General features: G+C 47.9%; 1 protein-coding gene across 2 annotated transcripts in view; it reads right to left on the bottom strand.

The window, feature by feature from the left end:
• The window catches only part of RSPO4 (R-spondin 4), a 33,940-nt gene that overhangs the window by 8,047 nt on the left and 12,621 nt on the right, over positions 1-13,272 (bottom strand). The gene's annotated exons all lie outside the window — the stretch shown is intronic.

Raw genomic sequence — 13,272 nt, 5'->3', positions numbered from 1 at the left:
ATGACCCAGAAGCTGTACGCCGGCTCTCTCGGCCAGTAAAGCGAGATGAGCGCCGCAACCCCAGAGTCATCCATGACTAGACCTAATGGTCAGGTGTCCCTTTACCTTTACCTATATATCCAATACAAAAAACAGCGACCCTTTGTTGTTGACAAAGGGCAGCTGGACATATAAAGGGCCCCATTACCTCCAGTAACTTAGGGCCTCATCAAACCTAAATCCAGCCCTGATCATGAAGCAAACCCTCCAAGTGCCCCTAATTCCCAGGGACAGCCCTGGAATTACGAGAGCCATCCCGTCTTCTGCTTTGATTCTGGATGCAGAATGTCCCTATTTCCCCTGCCAGCTCCAGCAGCGTCGTAGCATGGGTTGTCAGCACCTGGGGCAAGGCAAGTAATTTGCGCCCCCTAACCTGGGGCAAGGAAAGTAATTTGCGCCCCTAACCCCTAACCTGCCGCCGCTGCCAGCTTCTTCTTGCTGCTGCCTGGGCTGGGGTATATTACGGCGGCGGCGGGTCCGTGTCAGGTGATCTGAGGCGAGTTGCCGCTGGCGCTGCTGCCCAAACGACGCCGCTTGCCCAGAGGAGGAGGAGGAGGGCAGAGAGGCGAGGAAAATGCAACATGGCCCAGCGGCTGCGGTGGCGGCGGCGAGGAGGGGCTGCCTGGCGCGCCCTCCGCGGCCCTGACGTGCGGGGACCGCGGCGAGCGCTGAGAGCCGCTGCCTGCCGGACGCCTTCAGCCCGTTCCGCGAGACATGGGGCTCTGCTACAGCCTGCGCCCGAGGCTCTTCGGCGACTCCGGAGGCGTCGAGCGCCCCCCCAGATGTTGCGCCCGGTGCGGCCGGCCCTCCCTACACCCCCACGCTACGCCACTGAGCTCCAGTGCCTATGAGCTCAGGGAGAAGGATGAGCTTGTCCTAAGTGGCAGCTGTAGCTGCAGTGGCCTGAGAGAGCATCCTGTGGCCTCTCCATGGCTGCTGCTGCCGGCCTCCTCCTTTGGGTAGCTCATAGCATCTGCTGGAGAGCAGGTGAGGAGGAGGGGAGCCGGCCGCCATCAAGAACTACCTTCACTGGCTCTGAGGGTCAGGGCCACCTTGGGCAAGAAGAAAGGGGGAGCAGAACAGAGCACAAGGGGTGTTGGTTGTTGTTGTTATAATGCTTTGTGCATCTGCATCTAGCCTTTCCCTCTCTGAAATTTATTTCTTGGTATGCTTTTTCCCTTTAGTAAATCTACAGAAGGGCATGTGTGGCTGTGCCCCATCAGCGAAGTGGTGAAGGCACTCACCCTTCTTCCGATAGGAAAGGCTCTGCAAATCCCACTAACGTTAAAATATTAACCTCAGCTGTCAAAATGCACAAGCCCAGTAAAAGTTGGTATCTGAAGAAGTGTGCATGCACACGAAAGCTCATACCAAGAACTGACATAGTTGGTCTTTAAGGTGCTACTGGAAGGAAGCCCAGTAAAACATTGACATTCTAAGCATCCACAATGAAAACGTGCAAGAAAACAATCTCATTAAAAACTGAGCAGCAGATGGAACAGGCTGAGAGATTGTAAAGCTCAGGGATTTTTGAGTGTAAGCCCTTTGGGGTCAGGGACTTGTCCCTTCGTTTTTGTAAAGCATCCTGTGCATGGATGGTATACTATAAAGAACAAAGTTTGGGCTTTGAAATGGTGTTCCAGGAAAGCCCGAGGTTGCTTGGAAGCAGGTCTCCATGAGAAAGTCAATAATGGTAGACTAAAGGTAAAGGGACCCCTGACCATTAGGTCCAGTCGCGGACGACTCTGGGGTTGCGGCGCTCATCTCGCTTTATTGGCCGAGGGAGCCAGCGTACAGCTTCCGGGTCATGTGGCCAGCAGGACTAAGCCGCTTCTGGCGAACCGGAGCAGCGCACGGAAATGCCGTTTACCTTCCCACCGGAGCAGTACCTATTTATCTACTTGCACTTTGACGTGCCTTTGAACTGCTAGGATGGCAGGAGCAGGGACCGAACAATGGGCGCTCACCCCGTCGCGGGGATTCGAACCACCGACCTTCTGATCGGCAAGCCCTAGGCTCTGTGGTTTAACCCACAGCACCACCTGTGTCCCCAATGGCAGACTAGCTTCCCTGAAAAACAGGAGCTCAGCACTGCAGGTCTTCCCCTGCAATGCACAGACCCAGACAGTGTCCATTTTTATTTACAAGGCAACAGGGAGACCCACACAACAGACCTCGCCAATGCTCTCTGGTCATGGACATGGAGATATAGGAAACCAGCTGTGGTATTGAGTTAGTAAGCAAGACACAGTGGCCAGGATCACCTACAGCCACATCTTTGATTTCTGTTCGTCCCACTTCCACATCTGCCTTCAAGAAGATTCTAACACATTTTTGCTAGCAATTTTTTCCTAATATGATGCATTTTTAAAAGTTACTTTCACTAACACATGCATTTTTGTGAACACTTTCCCCAGGGCTTTTTTCCCAGTAAGAACTCAGCAGAACTCGGTTCTGACACCTCTCAGGTGGGTGCCATTGCCATTCTAAGAGCAAGAGGGAGGCATTCATGGTGAGTTCTGGCACCTCTTTTTCTAGAAAAATAGCACTGACTTTTCATGATATTCATCCTAGCTAGTAGTCACTGATAGCCCTCTCCTCCATGCATTTTTTCCAATCCCCTTGTAAAGTCATTAAAGCTGGTGGTCAGCACTCCCTCTTGTGGGAGTGAGTTCCATAGGACAACATGCACTATTTGAGAAATTTTGTCTGTTCTGAATCTTCTGAAATGCATCACAAAATTCAGAAAACTGCAAATTTCAAAGAGAGCCATTTTTTTTCATCTGCTTCCTAGTTCCAGAAGAGCAAGTCAGGCAGATTCACATTAGAATGTAAGCGGAATGCATTTCCAAGTGGTTTGAGGAGTAATGCTTCATGTGCTGAAGGCCACCAAGGAGTCTTTTGTTCCAGCAGGTCTTTGTATCTCTCCCATACGCTCATTAATGATTTCCTAATTATAGGGTTATAAAACTTCTGTGAACCTTCCTTTCCCATACCATAAATATGCATGCCAGCCAAATCTGTTATCGTGTCCTTCTAATTCTAATGCCTCTTGCTTTTCCAACCTCATCCAGTCCCTGATCCATACCAAACAGGCAGATTCATAATACAACTTAAGGTCTGGGAGGGCAAACCCACCTCTATCTTTCGCGTCTGTAAGTATTTTATATTTTATCCTTGGCCTTTATCCCTACCCAACAGTATACAGTCCTTTAAAGGAAGCTAGAATTGTGCCCATTCCCCTGTCTGGCCAAGAGAGGCAATTCAGGTGATGCAATGAACCTGTACCCACTTCCAGTTCCAAGATTTGGATAAGACAAGCATCTTTCAGAGCAAGGTTTGGGAAGCCCCATGGATCCAGTTTGACAGGAGGGAGGGGCTTCCCACCTGTCATTCACCTGACCCAAGGTGACCTGCTTTGGCCCAAAGTGGTCTGAAATCAGACTATGCCACTGGAGGCAAAGCACTTTGCAAATGCTCCCTGTCAACTGATCCTTGGCACTTGCAAAACCCAGTCCACATATATTACACCAGGGGTAGGAGAAGGTGGGGAGGACTTGGCCAAAATGCCCCCGCAAGACCAATGGGGAGAGTTGGTGGTCCCCATACTGACAGTCCCAGCTGTCTGGTGTTGATGGGAAATATGCATCTAGATTTTGCATGGGCCAAAGGGGTCCTTTCTCAGATTGAGGCACAGAATGGAGAGGGCCTGTGCTGCTACCAGGAGGGTAAGATATAGAGGAGGGGGCAGCGGTTTTTGTGATTTGGGGACTATCATGCTCACCATCTGAGGGATTAAGAAGGACTGAGAACGGTTTTCATCCTGCTCAGAGATTGTTGTAGGCTCATCTACAAAACCTGCGTTTCTTCAGTCACTCTGACCAGTCCCCCAAATAGTGCAATTGTGAAATTGAAATTTGTATTTAAGCTTACTAACAAAATAATAATAATAGTGATGGCAATTGTTCCGTCCTGACATCCATTGTTTCTGACTTGAATTTGAGCAGAGGAGAACCGACAGAGAGCCAGGATCCCAGAACAATTATGGAATGGAACCGTTCCATTCCACTCATCCCTAATTCCAAGACATTTTGGCGCCTGGAACAGAACATGCAAATCGTGCTCCCGTGCCCAAAGCCAATGTGGTTAAGAGAAGAATACTACAACAAACAAAATATCTAGATGCTTCCCCCAAATCTGCAGCTTTCGTTTCTGCATGGAGATGTCTCACACCCTGTCCTCGTTGGGCTGGTCTTACTAACTCCACCATCATCACCACCACTGCGCTTCTGGAATAATAGAACTGTAGAAGGGATCCCAAGGATCATCTAGTCCAACCCCCTGACATGAAGGAATCACAATTACAGAATCCCTGACCGTCCAACTTCTGCTTAAAAACTTCCAAGGAATGGACTACGCAGAACTAGATAAATTAACCAGAAGGGTCTGAAACCGACGAGATCACAAGTTTACCGAGGACTGGAGTAAATTTGTGGACTGTATGAAAAGCATATGTGATGCACAAATAACGTTGGTGGGTTTACACGAAGCTTTGTGAAGAAACAATATTAGAAACGCTGTAAAAAAAGGGAACAAGGGAATAGGTTTAAATCAAATCAAAAGGCAATGTTAAATTTAGAATTGCGGGTAGAAGATTAGAAAACGGAAGATTCGCGGATGAGCTGAAGGAAGTCAAAATTATGTATCTGTGACAATATTGAAAATGTATGTTTAAATCCTGTATGGAAATTGAATAAAAATAATTTAAAAAAAATAAAAACTTCCAAGGAATGAGAGTCTTCTGAGGGAGACCGTTCCCCTGCTGAACAGTTTTTACTGTCAAAATGTTCCTCCTAATGTTCCCTGGTGTTTTCTAATGCCAGCATCATCCACATGTTCCAGCCTCCCTCATTTCAGTGGTCTTTCCCCCCTCCAGATCGATCAGTCCAGGAAACGTCAGTGTGTCAACAAGAAGCCCAGCTTTAAGTAGACGCAATCAGAATTGAGCAGTGGTTCTCAAAGGGTGCGATGAGAGGATGGCGAGTGTGGCAGGAAGATTCAGGAACCATCAAAGAAACATCTAAACCTTTCAGTGTAGCACAGTATCAAAATAAATCCTTTTTGGACACACAACTACGAACGGTATCTGCTCCTCTCTCTTCAAGAGCACTGGCTATTCTGCAGTTCTCCACAAACTTATCGTTGGGAACAGGGATTTTCAACTCTGGCGAATATGAAAGATCGGAAAAGGGAAAGGCTTCTTTGTGCCGATGAGGAGACGAGAATTTGTTTGTCTCAAATCAGACCTCATCTAAATGAGATCGCCCAGCAAAAGCAAGCTCACACCTCTTGTGGAATCGTAGAATTGGAGAGCTGGAAGGGACCTTGAGGGCAGAGAGCAAAATAAGGCAATATCTCTGCAATCTGAAGATGAATCAATAGAACCTGAAGGTTGGAGGGGACCTTGCAAGCCATATAGTGTGCTAACCCCCTGCTCAGTGAAGAAAATCTAGACTTTGAGCATCTCCCACAGACGCTCCTCTGAATTCTGCTTGAAGAGCCCACCAGGAAATTGGTTCCATTGTCAGGACGTTTCCACTAAGGCTCAACCAAACTCTATTCTCCTGCAATGTAAGCACCTTCGATCTAGTCCTGTCGCCTGGGAGGCAGCGGAGAGCAGCCTTCCCCCCCCCTTCAGTGGGTCAGCCCTTCAGGTATGTGGAGAGAGACGGAGAGTGATATTATTGCCACCTCTCAATCTTCCCTCCTCTAGGCTAAACATACCCACTTCCTCCCACCTTTCCCTATATGATTCCTCGTGAGATTCATAAGCAGGGCATCTCCTACCATCACAGAATCATAGAATTGTACAGTTGGAAGGGACCTCGAGGGTAATCTAGTCCAACCCCCAGCAAGGCAGGATTTTACCCAATACAGGACTCGAACCCACTGTTAGAATTCCTGCTCCGTGATTGCAGTCATGGCATTGTTGTCTATCACATGATGGTGTATGTTTCGACTCCACAGAATGGGAAGTGACGGAGACAGGATGTCTGTGTTACTGTGTTCCGTGAAGTGGGACTATTGTCCTTTGTTCTTTCTCTTTGCTGTCTGATGCTAGAGAGAGAGAGGGAGCCATGTTGCAGTGCTCCGCGTGTGTTTATATGTAAATAAAGTAGATTAGCCAACATGCTGAGTTGCTGAGGTCTGTCACGCATGATGCGCAAACTCTGCAGATCCCTAAGTGTGCCGATGTCTGTTGGCATCAGTCGCTGCGATGTCTGGGCTGAAGAAAGCTTATGAAGCTCCCAAACGATCGACCAGGAGGGAGAGAACATGCCAGTTGGGCATGTGTCCCTGCCAGGGTCCTACTCAAGTGTAGGCTGAGCTCCTGACACCCACCAGCCCTGAGTTTAAGAGTCTTGTGCTCCCGGAAGAAGAAGAAGAAAAAGAAGAAGAAGAAGAAGAAGAAGAAGAAGAAGAAGAAGAAGAAGAAGAAGAAGAAGAATAGTAGTAGTAGTAGTAGTAGTAGTTGTAGTCGTTTGGATTTGATACCCTGCTTTATCACTACCCGAAGGAATCTCACAGTGGCTAACAATCTCCTTTTCCCTTCCTCCCCCACAACAAACACTCTGTGAGGTGAGTGGGGCTGAGAGACTTCAGAGAAGTGTGACTAGCCCAAGGTCACCCAGCAGCTGCATGTGGAGGGGCAGGGAATCAAACACGATTCACCAGATTACGAGTCCACCACTCTTAACCACTACACCACACTGGCTCTCTCTTTGCCCTGTGTCAATAATGGATTGCCTAGTTTTGTGGGCACTGGGTTGGAGGAAGTGGGGGTTAGCGATTCCAGAAGGAAACCTATCCCACGAACAGAGGAAGTTGTTCTGTACCCAGTCAGACCACAAATGCACCTAGTCCAGAACTGTCTACTTTGCCGGTGCATCTTCAAGTTCTCAAGGTGAGGAGTTTCCCTGTCTTGCTACCAGAGACCCCTTTTAACTGGGGGTACCAGAAATAACCTGGGATCATCCATATGTGGGCCAGGCACTCTCTTGCTAAGCTGTGGCCCAAGGCAAGCTGGACTAGACAGCAACTTTTCAATGTCCTTTGCAAAAGCAGCCCAGCTTCGACAATGGCTGCACCCCGACCCTGACAAGCTCCTTTGTGACATGGGTATTATTTGACATGGGATGCGGGTGGCGCTGTGGGTTAAACCACAGAGCCTAGGACTTGCTGATCAGAAGGTCGGTGGTTTGAATCCCCGCGGCAGGGTGAGCTCCCGTTGCTCGGTCCCTGCTCCTGCCAACCTAGCAATTTGAAAGCACGTCGAAAGTGCAAATAGATAAATAGGTACCGCTCCGGCGGGAAGGTAAACGGCATTTCCGTGCACTGCTCTGGTTCGCCAGAAGCAGCTTCGTCATGCTGGCCACATGACCCGGAAGCTGTATGCCGGATCCCTTGGCCAATAAAGCGAGATAAGCGCCGCAACCCCAGAGTCGTCCGTGACTGGACCTAATGGTCAGGGGTCCCTTTACCTTTTATTATTTGACATGGCTGCTGCTACCAAGAGAGGTCAGAATCCTCTCCTCCCGTTACTAATGCACCTGGGAGTCATAAGACGTTATGGTTTGCATTTGTCAAATGCTGGCTGCGTCACTTTTTCAGGCTCCGTCTCAAAGGATCTCCCTGTGACATCATGTCATGTTTGATTTGATCTAGTTTTCTTTCAGCTTCTCTTTTAAAAACATACCTCCATTTCCTTCTTTTCTAGGCCCTTAGTGTGAAAAGAAAAAGAAAAAAAGTAGTTTTACAGGAATTACCAATGTTGCAATGTATTTCCCTTCATGAAGCTGAAACTGAGTTTTTGGTGGAAATAAAATGTCTGGGTCTAATTCAGATCAAATATGAAACTATACTTTCCCTGTACATCAATGAACCTCATGCTTGGACTCTGCCCCCATCCTTTTTCTTCCTTTTTTGCACACTGGAGGAAGAAACTGCAAGCACCCACTTCCTGTTTTAAACAAACCGCAGTTCCCCATAACGTCCAAACCCAGGGAACTGTGGCTTGATATAACTGTAGTTTCAGCATGCTTTGTCCTCACTGTAGATCAATCCCAGGTCTCTGAGTTCAGGTGTCGCAGGGAACTTTGGCTTTTTAAAGAGTGAGAACAAAAGCCTACTGGCTTCTCTTTGTGGCATGAAATTGGAACATAGAAGAGAAGGAGTGTGTGAGTCCATTTCCTGCTGTTTCTTAACCAGTCTGTGCCTTCGCCTTTGAGGTGCAATTCATACCATGACTGTCCACACACTTCCCTGCTACCACTCCTTTGATGGAGGGCTTGATCTAATAAAATGACTCACCCCTTTGGCCAGCCTGATGAATCACGTAACCAAAGCACGCACAAAGCCTTTTCCGGTTAGATGAAAAAGCCAGGGCCCATATTTAGACAAATGAAGGCAGATATCCACCTCTGAAGCTCAGAGCCCACAAGAATGCAAGGCTCTGGTCCACATGGCTTGCTATAGTGGAATATACCATATTTTCCCGTGTATAACATACCCCTGTGTATAAGACGCCTCTGATTTTGTGGGATGCAAAATTAAGAAAATGGGGGGGGATTGCCCTGAGTTGTTGAGCTTTTTTTAGGGGGGGTTGCCGAAAATCGCTCACCCGCCGGACCTACGCTGCCACTCACACACATCACAAAGGCCACCTATCGTCTGTCCCAGCGCCAGCAGGAGAGCCACCAATCGCCCGCCCTAGTGCCGCAGCGACAGCAAATCAACACCAGCCTCTGCCTCAGCCACCAATAACACACCAAATAGCCACTGACAATCTCCGGCTCGCTGCAGCAACCATTCCCATATCACCCTTATACACTACCCATGTACAGTGGTACCTCGGGTTAAGTACTTAATTTGTTCCAGAAGTCCGTTCTTAACCTGAAACTGTTCTTAACCCGAGGTACCACTTTGGCTAATGGGGCCTCCCGCTGCCACCGCTCAATTTCTGTTCTCATCCTGAAGCAAAGTTCTTAACCCGAGGTACTATTTCTGGGTTAGCGGAGTCTGTAACCTGAAGCGTATGTAACCTGAAGCGTATGTAACCCGAGGTACCACTGTATGTAACCCAAGGTACTAATTTTTAACATAATTTTTTAACAAAGAAACCTTGTCTTATACATGGAAAAGCACAGTATTTCAGGAGCCTCTATATGTTTCACTTCCTTAATAAAAAGAATCCCCGCAAGTTAGTTGGTGTCGCCTTGTCTCTCTCTGATCTGTGCCACGTGCCAGCTCCCTTGGCACAGGGCATCTGCAAACTAAGAGTTGGCAGACACTTTCCTGGCATTAAGAGGAGTCGTCTGGAAGCTGTTCAATGACTCCCCCTCCCACGATTTTTCGGACACTTAGTGCTGCCTACGATCAGAAGTGGTCACTGAGGTGATGGCTCCGACCTGGTGGGATGCTCTGTCCCATGAGACTAGGGCCCTTCAGGATTTAACCTCCTCCCATTGGGCCTGTAAGACAGAGCTATTCCACCTGATCTTTTATTTCCATTCTCTTCCCTCCCCCTCCCCTTTTATGAAGATCACCCGCTCTGAGACCCCACAGCTAATTCTCCCCTGGCCTCCTCACGGGCCCAAGGAGGACCAATTCAGCCAGCTAGCACGGGAGATTATTTTATTGATTTTTTATTTTTATTGTTATTCATGTTTTTACGGCATTTTATGCTGCTTTTATAATTGTTTTAAAGTGTTTTAAATTTGTTGTTAGCCGCCCTGAGTCCGGTTTTTGAACTGGGAAGCGCGGGGTATAAATAAAAAATTATTATTATTATTATTATTATTATTATTATTATTATTATTATTATTATTATTGGTGGGGCAAGGGGGGATGCTGGTTCCTGAGATGGGGCGTAGGGTGAGGCATGGTGCAAGCACGGCAGCAGAACCAATCCTGCTGCCGCACTTACCTCTGCGTGCCTCACCCCTCCCTCTCTCCAAAACCAGAACTGATGCTCGCTGTTCAAAAGGAGAGTGAGTGGCATCATCTCACTTGTGCCCCCAGCCAACTGCTTTTGGCTATGATGGGTTGAGAATCCCCCTGGTTGGGCTTTCGATAATCTAGCCCTGTGATTCCCAAAATGGGTGGGAGCGCCCCCTGGGGGTCGTGGGATTACCTGGGGGGGGCGCCAAGAGGCAAAGGTGCGGCAGGGGGACTGTGGAAGTGTAAATGACTATCAGACTTTGAAAAGCTGGCATCAAGTGTTTTGTTGAATCATTAAACTGTTTTCATTGGATTCTGAACAAAGATGCAATTGACCGTTACTGTTTTGAATTTTATTGGGTTATCATCTTCCTCATTGGGTCGTGCAAATTGCTATTTTTTAATAGGGGTGAGTTTATGGAATCCAGGGGGTGGCGGAACGACTGCTCTAGCTACTTGTAGATTTCAAAATAGCTCCAAGATTGCATCAGAACCTGCAGGATGGCAGCACATCTTAACCATGTCTACTCAGAAGCAAGGCCTATCAACCCCAGGTCAGTGGGGTTTAGGATACAGGTGAACTTGCATTTTGGGGGGAACAGAATGTGCTTTCCCACTCAAAACTTGATCTCATGACAGTTGTCTCTTTTGACACAGCATATGAACTGCTGCCCCTGTCTAACACCCTGGAGGATTCTGACCAAGCGGTAAGAATTTCAGAACACGTCTGTCCTGGTAGATAGTTATTCCATTCAAAGCCTCGTTTGCTTTTTGTAATCAATAAAAGATTGTTTCCAACAACGCAGAGCTAGAATACAGCAATTCAAATTAAATCTTCAGAAATGCAGAAATTGGCTGCATTTGCTGACACCTTTACCTTTCTGTGTTGATTATAGAAGATCACAAAAGTTCATTTTTATCCATTCATTCCATTTATTCATTTTCTACATTTATATCCCACCGTTTCCTTCAAGGACCTCTAGGTGGTCAACGCAGTTTTCCTCCTCCCCATTAAATCCTCACAACAGCCTTTTGAGGTAGGCTACGCAGAGACTGAATGGCCCAAGGGGACCCGCTGAATTTCATGGCTGAGTGGGGATTTGAACCCTGGTCTTTTCCATGTGCTAGTCCAGTGCTCTAACCAGTATACCACACTGCCTCTCCATATTCTCAAGCACCTAGCTTGCTATTGGGAAGGACAGAGGCTCTCCAGCTTTCCAGGCAGGGGACATTTCCAGCCTACCAGTAGATGACAGGGATTGAACCTGGAACCCTCTGCTCCTGGGGAGCAAACTTGAATAATTTTTTGGGGGACCCAGGTAAGCCCCGCCTGCATAATTGATCACATGACACAGTGCACACACACCAGTTGAATGGGAATGCCCATAAACTTTGGGGGGCCCAGCCCCTCCAATATTTTATTATGGGGGCTGAAGCCCACACAGCCCCTAGGACTTGGCTCCTACGTTCTGCATGCAGAACAGATGTCCCCCCACTCAACTATGGCCTTCTTTTCTACATTTGGTTTCAATGTTTTCAGCTGGCTGTTCTTCTGCAAGTCTAATGATAGCCTTAATGGTGTCGATGCTTGAGTGAGTTAATTGGGTATCAAATAATGGGTTACTAGGCAATGTTGGAAAGATCCTACACACACGTACCTACGGGACTGCCTCTCCTGGTATGCCCCGCAGAGAATCTTAACCTCCCCAAATGACAACACTTTGGAGGTCCCAGGTTGCAGGTTAGAATGGTTGCAGGTCCCAGGTCCCAGGTTAGAATGGTTTCAACTAAGGCCAGGGCCTTTTCAGTAGTGGCCCCAACTTGGTGGAACACTCTGTCACAAGAGACCAGGGCCCTGCGGGACTTACATCTTTCCGCAGGGCCTGCAAGACAGAGCTGTTCCGCCTGGCCTTTGGTTTTTACTCAGTCTGACCCTTATGTTTCCCTCCCCTTACAGTTTTGATCCATGGGCTACTTTTAAAATAAGGCTGCATTTTAAATTGCATTTTTTCCTGTATTTTAAATTGGGCTCCCCTCCTCTCCCCCCCCCATTAAGTTTTTACTGTGATTTTATTGGTGTTAGCCACCCTGAGCCCGGCTATGGTCGGGGAGGGTGGGGTATAAATAATTTTTTTATTATTATTATTACTACCAATACTAATACTACTGCACTGCGTGGAGCCACGAACCTGCATGAGGTCTAAACTCTTAAGTAATTCCTCTAAAAGTGACCCCACTTCTTTGAAGAAAAGAGAGTGAACGACTTGGATGAAGGAATTGAGGTGATGCAGATGACACCAAACTGGCAGGGGTAGCCAATGTCGCAGAAGACAGAATCGGGATTCAAAATGACCTTAACAAAATGAATTTCAAATTTAAGGTTCTGCACTTAGGCAAGAAGAACAGGATGCACAAATATAAGATGGGGAACACCTGGCTTACTAACAGTACATGCGGAAAGGATCTAGGGGTCTTGGTGGACCGCAAGCTGAACATGAGTCAACAGTGTGATGCAGCGGCGAAAAAGGCTAATGCTATTCTAGGCTGCATCAACAGAAGTCTAGTGTCCAGATCAAGGGAAGTCATAAAGGTAAAGGGACCCCTGACCATTAAGTCCAGTTGTGACCGACTCTGGGGTTGTGGCGCTCATCTCGCTTTACTGGCCAAGGGAGCCGGCGTACAGCTTCCAGGTCATGTGGCCAGCATGACTAAGCCACTTCTGGCGAAACCAGAGCAGCACATGGAAACACAGTTTTCCTTCCCGCCGGAGCGGTACCTATTTATCTACTTGCACTTTGACATACTTTCAAACTGCTAGGTTGGCAGGAGCTGGGACCGAGCAACAGGAGCTCACCCCATCGCGGGGATTCGAACTGCTGACCTTCTGATCGGCAAGTCCTAGGCTCAGTGGTTTAACCCACAGCACCAGCATCCCTTAAGGGAGGTCATAGTCCCACACTATTCTGTCTTGATCACCTGGAATACTGTGGCCAGTTCTGGGCGCCATAATTTAAGAAGGATGTTGACAAGCTGGAATGTGTGCAGAGGAGGGCAACCAAGATGATCAAGGGTCTGGAGACTAAGCCTTAGGAGGAGCAGTTGAGGAAGCTGGGCATGTTTAGCCTGGCAAAGAGAAGACCGAAGGGAGCTAGGATAGCCATTGATAGCCTCCTCCATCTCCACGAATTTGCTCAATCCTTTTCAAAGCCAGTAGTCGGAATCCATCACTGCGTC

Source organism: Podarcis gaigeae (genome assembly GCF_964106915.1).
Source record: "Podarcis gaigeae genome assembly, chromosome: 6".
Classification (NCBI taxonomy): domain Eukaryota; kingdom Metazoa; phylum Chordata; class Lepidosauria; order Squamata; family Lacertidae; genus Podarcis; species Podarcis gaigeae.
The sequence above is the reverse complement of the archived record's forward strand: the minus strand, read 5'-3'. Positions and strand labels throughout refer to the sequence as shown.